We start from the raw sequence: 14,565 nt of genomic DNA, 5'->3' as shown, positions 1-14,565 counted from the left end.
CCTGCCGATCGGCTCGAGCCTAAAGCAAAAGGGGGATGAGGCGAGACAAGGAGGCGAGTAGTGTGTATATATATGTGCAAGCGTGCACGCTTCACGCTTGAGGCAGGTCGGGCTCTTTAAATCACCGGAAACGCGCAGGTAGAGAGAAGATGTGGGTAAACTGTTCTCCCTTCCCCTATCTTCGCTCTCTCAGCCTTTTAAAAACAGTTTCGTGGAAGGTCTACACGCCTGAAAAAACGCGTGCACGAACGTTTAACGTGGAAAATTTGTCTGGTCGTGATTTCTAGGCGGACCATGTGCATTTTAACGGCGCAGCGGTTTTCCTGTTAGGCGCCCCTTCGGGGTGTTACGATATGATTATGGTGGTAAATTCTTGCCGTGGAAAGGTTTGGAGATTAACGCGAAGATTAGGTTTAGTCGACCGGGAAATTTCGAGGGCGTTTGTGTACTCACACGGTCTGTTCTACTGTTTACGTAGACGTTTCTGTATTCGTATCTGCGCTTGCGGGATTAAGTGGAATTTCCAAGTGGGTTGTTGTACAGGATTTAGTACTTAGCAACAGTTCGAATCAGAATATCGTGGCATTACGTGGTATTTGCGGTATCTGTAGCGAGCACCGTTTAATTCTCTCTGTATTCTATTTATCGAGATTTCATTGTACAGCGCACTTACGGAATATGCTGTTCGCTTCTAAATTTCGTTTTATCGCGTCGTCTATAGAAGCGGGGTTACATTGTGCGATGAAATTGCACAAAAGATTGGACGGGGAATTAATTCAAGTAGAATTTCCTGTTGTATCGTAGTTTTCCAGCGGAACAATAACAGAGACGAGGACATGGAAAGAATTGGAGAAGGTGGAGTGGTTTTTGAATTTCAACGCTCAAAACTTTTCGCATATCGCACTGCGACAAAATTATTTATAGTATTACGCCAACGGTACTTGGCTGTATTAATTCGATGCCAACTTTTAGCATATTTTTTTTAGATTGGATCAGTATAATTATGATATTATTCGCAGTAGCAATAAGTAAATGGAAAACATGCTAAGGATATTACACGAATCAAAAATGTACAGTGAAATATATTCCAAAAAAATATTTTTTTATTTTAAAGTATAGGTATCTATAGTTTATGTGCAAACTCGTTAGTTCTCCTAAGCTTTTGGCAATTTTTGTCGAATTTTCTCAGGATCGTCTTGCGAACGTTAAATTAAATTAACGGTGTAACGAAAAATACGAAGGTAATTTCCGGTAAGGATCGAGAAGGCAATATTATTTTCGAGTTTCCGAACGAAAATGATTTTGATTCGTTGGGGGAAGTGTCCAATATGCCTTCCGGCTGTTGGAACGCGTAATTCGATTCTCTTTATCGAGGCTATTGTACGAGCCTCATTGAGTGCCGGATTTTTTTCTTTAATTCCCGATAATAATCCTAATGGAAATGTTAATGGAATGAACGTATTGGTGGATGCTAATAATAGAAGCGTTTTAATGGAGGCTTTACGAGGCGTTATAACGGTGCTGTAATGTTCTGCATTTGAATATTACAGCCGTATAAATTAGCAGCAATTTTCGAACGAAAGTAGTGCAGCTTTATGATCGATATTTTTATAACGTTGCATACTTGCTGGTAAAAAATTATTATTTCTAATTACATTTTGCAATGAGTTTATCACGCGATGTCTATTCAGCAATAAAGGCTTTAATCGCGTGGATAAGTAAATTTAAATCAATTTTTTCTGCCACTCTGGCTCTATCTCAAAATGAAACGTTCGTGTTTGCGCAAGCGATACTATTCAGCTTTGAAATGAGGCTAAACTTAACTGTTTCTTATCGTTTCTTTGAAATCGACGAATCAATAAATAATTGGTTGAACAGTTTTTATCGTTTTTTTACTGTTTCCTAAATATATTCTATGATAGTATCGTTCATGCGTATTTTACGATGAAAAGCGCAAGTTTTTTCTCGGATAAGAAATTATGGCGGTAATTTTACCGCGTGAATTCGCCATATAATTGCAAATTTTTCTGCCAATAGTATCTCTTTGTTTATAAATAACTTGATAAATAATATTTTACAAAGTTTTTTTCTATAAATAATATCAGACACAGATGTTTCTATAAAAAAAGAGGGAAAGTGCGATGTAATTTTAACGATGCTATGGAATTCTTCTCTGTTGATGAAAAAGGTAACAAGGAATGCGGAAGTTTCTCGTTAACATTTCCAAATCGTCTCGGGGCGAATTTAATTTGTATCGCGCATATCGTCACGTATACATATAACGTGACAGAGTATGCAAATGAAATTTTTCTTTCGGCTGAAACGAGGCTTGAAAGAATTTTAGAGCGAGAGAGAATTTCGTAGCGGCGTTCTCGAGTATCCTTGAATTGATGATTCTACATACATTAAAAATATATGCATTTTTCTCATGCCTATGCGTGCACCATGATTACCTTGTGCAGACTGCGACGTGCCTTGCTATTTTATGCCTTATGCTTATCTTTGTTCTTCGTCCAAGTATTTACGTTCTTATTTAATGATAGAAAAGTACTAGCGAAAACAAACTCGTCTATTGTTCCTTTTTCTCTTTCTATTGCGATATCTTCTTAATAAGCATCAGGAATAATTAAGTATAATTATGAATATAGCACGCAATGTAATGTCTAAAATAAAGGACTAATATACCAAGGTACATAACGATATCGATATAAATTTAATTTTACATAATAATATAGTTATTTTTAATAAAAAAAAAACTGCAGAAAATTTTCGATAGCCCAAAAGTTTGAAGAATTTTAGAAGCCTGACAGATTTAAGAAAAAATTGCAATTTTTCTAATAACGTTATTCCTCAGTGTATTACACTACAGATTTTGTACGGTATTTAAATTGCACATTTAAAATTTTAAAAAGATATTTTTCTCCAATTACATTTTAATATAAAAATATTTAGACTACGACAAAACTCTCCCATGTGTTAATTAATTAAGCAAATAGTATATTTTTTACAGGTATTTTAATAATCAAGATAATACATAGACAGTAAATATACGATTCTCTAATTGTGTATTCTTTCGCGCTTGTTTTATCAACAGAATAAACCTTTTTCTTAATTGAGACATTTATTCCTCGTAAACGTAACATTAGGTTCGTTTAACTTAAACTCGTCAGCTACCATTTCCTTCTGATTTGTTCTCCAAGGAAAATTTCCTAATCACGTTGCACGTGATTCCCCTGTGCAGTTTCTTGCTTTGCAACTTAAGCAACTTACCGCACGATCGTAGGCAGTAGTAGATGTTATCTTCAATTGAAGACAGAATTTCCGACGTAGTAACATGATCATTGTCGATGCACCAGACCTTTTTTCCATTCGTCACGACTTTATCTTCCAGTCTTTTTACTTTTCCATTTTTTCTTCGCTGCAAGTTTTACTTCCGATAAGTTATCCACATTGCGGTTACTCAAATCCTTTTTTCGCTGTTTCGTTTGTTATTTCTCACGTAGATCGACTTCGATCAACGATAAATTGGCTTCCGTCGATTGCTTCTTTTCGCTACTTTTTTACCTGAAATTACGCCAATTGCACCTGTACCGCGTAAAGAAGGCGAAAGGAACAAGCAATGGAAATTATATTACTGTGCAAGAAAGATATTTCGTTATTCCAAAACTTCAGATCTTCAAACCTATTCAATCTATTTCAAACACGTTAAATAATCACCCATATTATCATGAAATGTTTTCATTATCTCAATTATTATCTTTCATGCCCTAAAGTATTCCTTTATTCGTTCGAAGAACAAAAAAAAAAACCAAAAAAAAAGACCAAGAGAAACGCTAACTCAATTCCTCAAACATCTTCAATCCACGTCAAATCAATTACCGATACCCAATTTCGGAATAAGCCAAGTAAATCCATCTCCCCTTTGAGTCTCTTGCGGACAGCGGCATTATAGACGTCTGGTTATTTTACCCCAGATTTCAACTGAACACTTCGCACAATAACCTTGCATACAGACACATTCATTTACCTACAGAAAGAAACGAATTTCGATCGAGTATTGAGCGCGCGCGAAAGATCGTCATTGTCTCCGCGCACGCGATACATAAAGAATAAAACGTACGTGTATACGTGTAAGGCCTTACACACGCACCTTGTTTTCCATGGACAGCCGTCAATAGGTATCGCATTATAAATCAACGCGACGCGGTTTCCGTCCGAGGACTGTCCATTCGAAGACGCAATACGCGATATACGCGTTCTTTCGCTATATAAAGCATCCTCCGTTCGATTTGTTCGACTCGTCCGTGGCTGGTCTATTGAATCGCCTCTCGTCGTCCTGTCGTGCTCTATGAATACAGATTTACTTTGTCGCTCGCACATATACAGTAGCCGACGAAAGTAATTTGAACACTCGCGATAGGAAACATTGATGTATGCGTATATCGTGTACGTGTTGCATAATACATTTCGAAATTTCAATGTAACGGGATACGTCTGCTCCGATTATACTGGTCAAATTTGAAACCGATCTGACAATTTATATAGAAGTTGGAAGATATTTATCAGAAATATGTATTTCATAGAATGTTAATATATACCGCACGAGTCGTAGCCTTGAGCATATAATTTGTGTTAAAGATAGTCTCGCTAAGTATTGTTTGGGTAGTACCGAGATAGCGAGTAATTGAGTGTTCAAATACTTTGGTAATTTCTGTGAAGCTTGTGGTAAATAATTTCGTCGTTTGTACATATCGTGGATTTTGAAAAACGCAAACATATATTTGGTAAAAAATTATTTCACAGCGCGAATGCAATGGTCTTAAATATACAGGTAACTGGTGCTACAAGCGGAAAGGGGGTGATTCTAGGCGAAAAAAGAAGTCGAAAATATAGAATAACAATTTTTTAATAATAAAAAGATAAAATAAGTTAAGAGAGTATGCAGAATGAAATTTTAATTGATAAAAAATTGAACTTTGATGTCTTTCTAGAATGATACTTTGATGATGATTAGAATACGGATTTATATGCATGTATGAGAAGTTTGAAGACTCAAAAATACAGAGAATACACGCATTGAAATGTGCTCTCATGCACATCGTTCTTTGAAAAGATGTAATTTTCCTCTATATTTTCTACAATTAATGTTTAAAATTTCATATACCTTGAGATATACTTCATATACCTAGTAAAGTTACAATGTAAGAATTTTATGTGAAAGATAATGTAAAACGATATATATGACTCTTCATAAGAACATTTTTTAGAGCTCCATGAATGAAAAAAAATATGCATAAATGTATAAAACATCTAAAGTAGGAAACTTGTCATAAAATTAAATACACGAGACAAATCGCTAGTTATATTGATAAAAATATAAAATTGCATAAAAGTTTTACGATTAAAAGTGCAAGACAAATAAAAATAACAATCGTAAACCAAGTCTTTTTTCATAATCGAAGAGCTGAAAAATAAATTATTATTATTATTATAAAATTGCATAAAAATCCACTATCTATTGATGCTTACACATCAGAATAATTGCAAAAATAAACAATATATTACATATTTATACAGGGTGGTTGGTAAATGGTGGTACAAGCGGAAAGGGAGTGATTCTAGGCGAAAAAAGAAGTCGAAAATATAGAATAACAATTTTTCGCTCGAGGCTTTGTTTCCGAGAAAATCGACTTTGAATTTTCGCTCGGTACGCGTGCACTTTATCGCGTCTCGTTATAACGGATCTCACTGTAGATCGTTGTCTTGATGGAAAAATTAAAAAAAACATTTTTATTCTATATTTTCGACTTCCTTTTTCGCATAGAATCACCCCCTTCCCGCATGTACCACCAGTTACCAACCACCCTGTATAACAATCGTTAAAGATAGTTGCACCCAATGTTGAAGTTTATTTTAAATAAACTCTTTGCATATTTCTTTCAAATTTTATCGACGTAGTCGCGATAGTTGGGTCTCGTTCATGTTACCTTCATAATATAATAACAATTTAATTATATAATAATGAATTATTATATTAGTAAGGATCAATAAAACATCTCTACGATCGACCAAATACTTTCGTGACGCTAACTATACGTTACCATTGCAGTCTGTTTTGAATTTGTGCGCGTGCCTAACGAAACGCGTTCACGCGACTTATTTGTAACGCGTAGAAAGCGTTTCCGTTTGTCAGGTGAATATTCGGTAGCAGCGAAAGTTCTCGTTTAGTCGATATTAGTTGACGAACGCAAATACATAAAGCGGCGTTTGCTGGATGGTGTAGGTAGAATGTAAAGGTTAGATATGTTAGGAATGTATTTATGGGAATGATTGGCGTTCAGGTTGGGTGTTGAACCGTAGACTGTGTTTGAGTAATTTATTGAGTATGATGGCGTTGTAGGCTTTGAAGCGTACAATTGAAGGTTGAACCTCTCGTAATTACGTCGTTTCTTTTTATTATAGGCAGAAATATTATAAGGGGTCAGTTATTCCATTGAATAATTGGTTGATAGTAGATTTTGTTTAAAAGTAATCATGTAGTATAGTTATATATAGTATAGACAATACGGTTATATGTAATTGTACCAATAGCATTTATAATACTTTACAATTCAATTAAATTTTATTATATAGCTCTTGTCAAATATTCTAATTTAGTTGATTACTCGATAATTAGGATATCCCTGAATTTTTCAAACTTCTCGTTACCAATAACTTTTTGGAAGAATTTGTATACGTAGAAATGTAAACAGTGGCTCTTGCTTAGCACGATGCGAGCAAACGATTTCACTGTTTACGCTGTTTCCTAGTCCTTTGAATCCGGCCAGCGTATATATACGTTCCGTATATTTTGATTGAATCCGGACGACGTACATATACGCTACTGTATATTTCGATTGAATCCACGGTGAATTTATGCGCGGTTTTGTTAAGTAGTTATTTATTTTACTTATTTATCTATGTAGTGCGGTTTGGGAACTCGCAGCTGCGCGCTTTTGCTGGCTTCTAAATTGTATCGAATTAATAAATGAATTAATGAATATTTGAAAGTGTTTGTAATTCGCAGAAATTTCAAGATAGATGGCCAGAGTGATAGGAATTACAGTCGTTTATACGAAAAAGATCAGTGAAGTGTCTGTCGAACAATTAAGATGGAGGGGTTTTGAATTCGGTTTCTGAATGTTAAGTAGTACGAGTTACAAAATAATGAAAGTAGTTGTCGTAAGATGTTAAATTATATCGATGAATGTAAGTGGCGATACACGATTAAGCGTTTGAGCAATCTGAAAGAAAATTGCATCAAACTGTATATTTAATTAATACAATTGAACTTAGAAGCTTAGCTGTTTCTACAATAAAATGATAAAAGGACTAGGAAGGAGTAAAACGTCGAGAATTTCAATTGGTACAACTAATGTCATAAGTTTCGTTTTCCTTGCAATTTTTGAATATTTAATATTTCTAATGCTTTGCTAATGTTTATCGCTTGTATTCGTTAAATTCCTTTCCTTTGCAGACAGGTGGTTGCATTAGAACGTATTTCGACATACGTTTCAAAGCGTCAATTTAGAAAAGCGATTGTGCTTACACCTACTTTGCTTGTGCAACAGAATTAAGAAATATCTGTACGCATGCAATGAAAATTGTATGTATATACTTGTGACAACTATCATGGATTGTAGGTACCACACATGTTAGACATTAATCTTCTTAGTTAAATTTCAAATGTTTAAGCATTATAATGTAATCAATCAATTTCACCGTAGAAATATTATTATTACGTAGAATCGTTAAGTTCTATTTCTGATAATTCCTCGTTATTTCCTAATTAGTTACAATTAGCCCGCAGCGAAATAGAATCTACTGTTTGTGAAAGAAGATGGAAATTAGTCCAACAGTCGATTTTTACGACAGACTTTTTCAGTACTGTAGTGAAAACTACCTGCATGCCCTAGATATTTTCACATTGATACTAAATAACGATAAATCCTGTAAATTGCACGATCTGCGACGCAACATGAGAAATTTGATCCTAGAGTTTGAGATTTGAGATTTCGAGCAACGTAAAAATATGAAGAATATTTGAAACTTCCGGGAAATTTTGCAAGAACATTTTGAAAATTTAATTCATTGTGTGTTATACAATAATTGGTAATAAAATAACACAGCGTTTTACACTCGAAAAATAATGTGTTTTGTTTTCGAGTAAAATTTCAAATAAAAATTTCAAGTCGAGCTGTTCGAAAACTATGGAACTTGGCCAGCAGCACCAATATTTACACTCCGTATATCGCCTCGTATTATTCATAAATTTCGTTCAATCGTGTGCATCAGTATAAATATATAACGATAATAATGAGATTCAATTTATTCTTCCTATCAGTTGAAACGAAATATTTGTATAGTAAAGCAACAAATTTGATGTCTCTTTGATCATCAATACATCTCATTCAGTGACCAGAAGGCATTGATTCTCGTCGAGGATAATTATTTAATATTGATGCGAATGGATCGGTATACGGGACGATAAACGCTTTATCCTAACGAGACGGTTATAAATTAGCGGATTTTAACGTAACGTAATGCGATTATGCGTGGGTAACGTGGGGATTCCTTATCGAGCAGAACGATCAGAAAACAGACGGCAATTATTCATGGTCGATGATTTACTGGAATGGTATGTCCTGAAATCGACACAGTGAAGTCTCGATCGTCGTTACATCGTACAGAATGTAAAAGTCAGATTTTCCAGAAGTAAATATAATCGACAATAGAGAATGTAATTTTTCTATAATAATCAAAGAGTCGATGATCGATGGCTTTTCGCCACATTTGCTTGAGAAAGTATGATATTTTTAATCAGATAAAGATTACACACCAAGGATAGAGTTTTCTAAAATGTGATATCAATTTGGTATTTAATTAGATGATTATACTTGTGTCATCTGGGCAACTTGGCATTTGAGAAATTGCTTGAAAATTCGCAATTTACATTTCGGATGTTCCCTCTGTGTTCACTTTATCCGAAATTGTGATATGAATAGTAAATTCGAAGATCGATCTGTGTGTCAGAAAGTGCTGGGTTTACTGGGTTCGTTAAAACTTTATAACTTGGATCTCGAGATTGTTAGTCCACGATCGATGTACTATGAATGCAATTAGAAGTCTCAGTCTTTAATAGCTGCCTTTGATGTTCCATCCAAGTAGAATGGAGCTGGATAATGAAGAAGTTGAACCTCAGCAGTCTGGCTCGTTAGACAGCCATCAGTAAATGAAATAATTTTAGAAATCACCTGTCTTAATCCTCAGTTACTAAAGAAATTACTCTCAAGCTATTTATAATGCCCCTTTTCAGACACATTTCTACTTTCTTGTAGATTTTTATTTCCTCTGTTATTCGCTATATTTAAGTAACAGAAATATTTCTATTCCAATATTATATAGTGTTGCTATGCAGATTTTAATTCTCTTTATGTTATTTAGTATTAAATATCAGAATCATTTGTGCAGAATGGAGCTGGATAATGAAGAAGTTGAACCTCAGCAGTCTGGCTCGTTAGACAGCCATCAGTAAATGAAATAATTTTAGAAATCACCTGTCTTAATCCTCAGTTACTAAAGAAATTACTCTCAAGCTATTTATAATGCCCCTTTTCAGACACATTTCTACTTTCTTGTAGATTTTTATTTCCTCTGTTACTCGCTATATTTAAGTAGCAGAAATATTTCTATTCCAATATTATATAGTGTTGCTATGCAGATTTTAATTCTCTTTATGTTATTTACTATTAAATATTACAATCATTTGTGCAGAATGGAGCTGGATAATGAAAAAGTTGAACCTCAGCAGTCTGGCTCGTTAGACAGCCATCAGTAAATGAAATAATTTTAGAAATCACCTGTCTTAATCCTCAGTTACTAAAGAAATTACTCTCAAGCTATTTATAATGCCCCTTTTCAGACACATTTCTACTTTCTTGTAGATTTTTATTTCCTCTGTTACTCGCTATATTTAAGTAACAGAAATATTTCTATTCCAATATTATATAGTGTTGCTATGCAGATTTTAATTCTCTTTATGTTATTTAATATTAAATATCAGAATCATTTGTGCAGAATGGAGCTGGATAATGAAGAAGTTGAACCTCAGCAGTCTGGCTCGTTAGACAGCCATCAGTAAATGAAATAATTTTAGAAATCACCTGTCTTAATCTTCAGTTACTAAGGAAACTACTCTCAAGCTATTTATAATGCCCCTTTTCAGACACATTTCTACTTTCTTGTAGATTTTTATTTCCTCTGTTACTCGCTATATTTAAGTAGCAGAAATATTTCTATTCCAATATTATATAGTATTGCTATGCAGATTTTAATTCTCTTTATGTTATTTAATATTAAATATCAGAATCATTTGTGCAGAATGGAGCTGGATAATGAAGAAGTTGAACCTCAGCAGTCTGGCTCGTTAGACAGCCATCAGTAAATGAAATAATTTTAGAAATCACCTGTCTTAATCTTCAGTTACTAAGGAAACTACTCTCAAGCTATTTATAATGCCCCTTTTCAGACACATTTCTACTTTCTTGTAGATTTTTATTTCCTCTGTTACTCGCTATATTTAAGTAGCAGAAATATTTCTACTCCAATATTATATAGTATTCCTATGCAGATTTTAATTCTCTTTATGTTATTTACTATTAAATATCAGAATCATTCGTGTTCCTATATCATGGCCATATTGTACGATATAGTGCCTCTTTTTAGTCACTTTTCCAGTTTCTTCAGACAATTTTTCCACTAATATACTGGATTTCTCGTTTCAAGTATATTTTCTTCCTCTAAACCGTTCTTCACGCACTGGAAAACCTGTTTCTTCGTAGGTAACCAAAATGAGATTAAGATACAAACTTTGAGATTTACAGAAAGTTTGAATTAAATGATAAATCACCTTACTCTGTGTTTATGCATTTTTCTCAATTTTGTTTCAACATAGTACAAGTCTGAGCTATACATTACAAGAACAAGAAAGCTCCGTAAGATCTAAGCAACGCTAAACAGAAGTGTAATACAGCTTACTCGCAATCTGTAACACGACACCAGCAATATTAGTGATCCCGTTACGTTAGCACTGCTTGGGTGCCGAGAGCTCACCAACCGATTCAGAGAGCCTTCAGACACGTAAAAGTGGTACTGTCCACCAGCTGGTGCATCGATGACACCGTAAATCGCGAGTAATCATGTCTGCACTTGAGAAACCTGCTCGGAACGATTTCATTTCCTTTCTTACCGCAATAATTTATATGTATATATATATATTTATTTATTTATTTAATATTTATTTAAGACAGCTTATATATGATATGTTAAAATAGTCGATAATATCGAGTTGTAGATGATTTTATATTAAAAAATAGGTGAAGAATACGAAATGGAATTCTCTCATTTGTGGCTTTGCTACTGTGACGATCGAATTTTTAAATCTCTCGAGTAAATCTCGAGATTGATGCAGTAAAGGTATAATAATACCGGGTAGATGATAATTCTAAAAGCAAACATAAACGGTTTGGTTAGTAAAGTTTAGTTAATTAATAATCCGAGTTTGAAAATGTCGATTATTTTAGGACTCGATGTTATCGAAAACGAGGCGTTAAGCAAGAAAGTTACATCGATTCGGACCGTGTTTATTTGTAAATTTATGTATTCCATAAATCTTGAAATTGATTTTCTTGAAAAGAACAGCTTCGAACGAAGAGATTGTTATTCTACGTTTCCCACTTGTTTTTGCACACGTAGTTAGTTATTGCTCACTTCTGATACCATCTGGAGACACCCGGTATATATGTGCACTGTACACATATCTGGTGATTATTTATATTGGTGGTATAATAACGGGTTATGCGTTTTCAGCGTGGAACGCAGTATAGACAGCAATTGAAATTCATGGCTCGATAAAGCTTCATCTGGATCATTGCTTGATAGCGTTTGTGGATCTAGGAATCGCATAATTGCGATTTAGTAGGAAAAGGTTTCGTGGAAAGAAAGTTATGAAGTATCGATTATTCTAGGATCTGTGATTTAAAGCAAAATGGTAGTTTACGATGCGTTTCATATATGCGATAATTATGAATGTATCAATTTATTATTGGTATTTAAAAAATGTTTCATTAAGCGGTTAATTTCAGCATTCAGAATGTTAGAGTAAGCTTGGAGTTTAATAAAACTCGAAGTCTTGGAATGCACATAATGTATATTTCTTTCAAGGAGATATAGTTTTTAGCTTCGATGTGAACGTGAAATGTAAAATGTAAAATCGAGGAATATATAATATACAAATATTCTTATTATACATTTTACGAAAGATTTTACATTTATTATTATTACATTTTTATATGATAAGAAATTAACAATTCATGGTTGAAATAGGTGTTGTTAATAAAAACTTGAAAATGGCCAAAAAATAATGAAATTTATGAACAAGAAAAATGAAAGAAAAAAAGAATTTAAGTAATTTAGTTGATTTCAGTGTGGTATTTTTCAAAGCAAAGTAGTTTCTATAGTAAATGCTAATTCTTTATTTCACACGATGACTATGAACTCGTCGAAGGTAACTAACTGGTAAAAAAGAGCCATTAAAAGTTCCTAGCAAAATTTCACAACATAAAATAACTATTTTAATATCCTTGCTCTATTAAAATTAAAAGTAAATTTTGCTGCAAATTTTGTCATTTTTCCGTAGTTACAATTTATCGTAAAAGAGATTTTTCCGTATCAGTAAAAATCGAGGATTCCAGGCGAAAGTTTCGCTCTTTCGAAAAGAAGATCGCGATCTTTCGTGAAATTAATTTTATCACAGATCCAAAAACACACTGACACGAATCGATTTCGATAAACCCGCGATACCATACAACATCGAGGACTCCAAAACTTCGATCTACTTTTATCTACAGGAATGAGAAAGAAAATTCTGATGAAAGTATACCATTAAAAAAAATCTAATTAAAATCTTTCTCTTATAATCGTCTAAAATTATCCTTAATTGTTTTACAATTGTCATACAATTTTTAATGCTCATTTGAAAGATTTACCTTTCCTCCAAAACTCTTTTACACGCCGCATTCTTGTTTGAGATGTACGCAATACCTAATTCAACGTGCCACGCTTGAGAAACAGGCTGACTCACTCACCTGGCCATTTAAATGCCTGGAAAAGAAATAAAATGTCGCACCTGGTGCAACGTGTCGTCATTCGCAAATCCTAAAATATATACGCACACACGAAGACATAAATGTAAATCTTATACAATCCATGAAATTTCATGGTGTCCATTTAAGGTGCATAAAAAGAAATCTGTATAAATTTCGTAATATCGACCGCACACCCTAAATGGAGATTTTACTGTAAATCCAAATATATACAAGGTGTCTGAAGATTCTTTGAAGGTGTAGGATATCAGTATGGAATTGTCGTTGAGGCGAAATTCGATATGTAGAACGCAGTAAGAAAAATATAATAACAGAAAGGATACCAGTGGCAGCTGGTCGATAGTTTCAAGTGTACAGTACACTTTTATTTTTAAAGGCGATCGATAACTATCGATCCTCCGTCGTTTCATTCTTAAACCTTGATTACTTTTAATCTTTCCTCTGGATAATTATAATTCTCTTCTTATTCGTTATAAACATTCCGATTATGGAGAATTAGAACAACTCAGTTTTATATATATAGGGTGAAAAATCTGAAGTATGGGGAATATAAATATTTCCAAAAATATGTGAATAAAATAGCCGAATATGTACGTACATGTATATTGAAATATATCGAACGTGTAAATATTGATGAATTATTTTAGGAGTGTAATTCTTTGGCTTAATTTGTTCCTTGTATATGAAAATGCTGGTGTTATTTTGTTAAAGTTTCTCGACTGATCTTTTCTTAGATGGAACATTTTGAATATGAACTAGCCTAATTCTCAGTTTGAAGAACTCGATAACTATAGTTATTCGATGTTTGAGAAACTTCAAATCTACGTATTTTGCACAATGTCAACCTTCGACCGAGATCTACCACTTAATTTTAATCTGTTCAAAGTATATTTTATGAGATGACTATCTTAGATATTTTATGTTAATTGCATTTTTGAAAAATATTGTGCATGATTTTAATCATTGTGGTAGCTAAATTGTCCATCCGTTTCCTATTTGCACTTTTGTCCTATGAATTCTGATCTTTTTTTTTTAATCTTCTCTATGTCTTTTCTTTTATAGACTAAAAGGTACGTAGGTGTTCTTGTTTTACGATCTTTATAAATCTGTTCATGTAAATCATCCATGGAGAACATGAACGATATGTACATTGTAGAGCTTTTACTTCATGAAGCTTCTTAAGTATTCTAAAGCGCACTATATAAAGACATTTGCGACTGATCAAAGCATGGAAACTCCAAGAATATGTAGCTGTCATAAGTATGGCCTTAGGCAAATAAGTAGACCTTACGATCGGAAACTTTGTCGACCATATAGAATTTTCTAAATTTCTCCTACTGTTCCCGAGTATTCGATTTAAATA

General features: G+C 33.6%; 1 protein-coding gene and 1 long non-coding RNA gene across 3 annotated transcripts in view; one reads left to right on the top strand and one right to left on the bottom strand.

The window, feature by feature from the left end:
- LOC100746123 (failed axon connections) overlaps positions 1-14,565 on the top strand; it is a 55,544-nt gene that overhangs the window by 16,513 nt on the left and 24,466 nt on the right. The window lies entirely within an intron of this gene.
- Positions 3,010-4,708, bottom strand: LOC105681529. The gene is made up of 3 exons (XR_004462716.1): positions 4,121-4,708; positions 3,880-4,027; positions 3,010-3,564 (listed from the first exon to the last, which is right to left on the bottom strand). It is a non-coding gene; the product is annotated as an uncharacterized LOC105681529 (long non-coding RNA).

This window comes from Bombus impatiens, unplaced genomic scaffold (genome assembly GCF_000188095.3).
Source record: "Bombus impatiens unplaced genomic scaffold, BIMP_2.2 scf_0049, whole genome shotgun sequence".
NCBI lineage: Eukaryota > Metazoa > Arthropoda > Insecta > Hymenoptera > Apidae > Bombus > Bombus impatiens.
The sequence above is the reverse complement of the archived record's forward strand: the minus strand, read 5'-3'. Positions and strand labels throughout refer to the sequence as shown.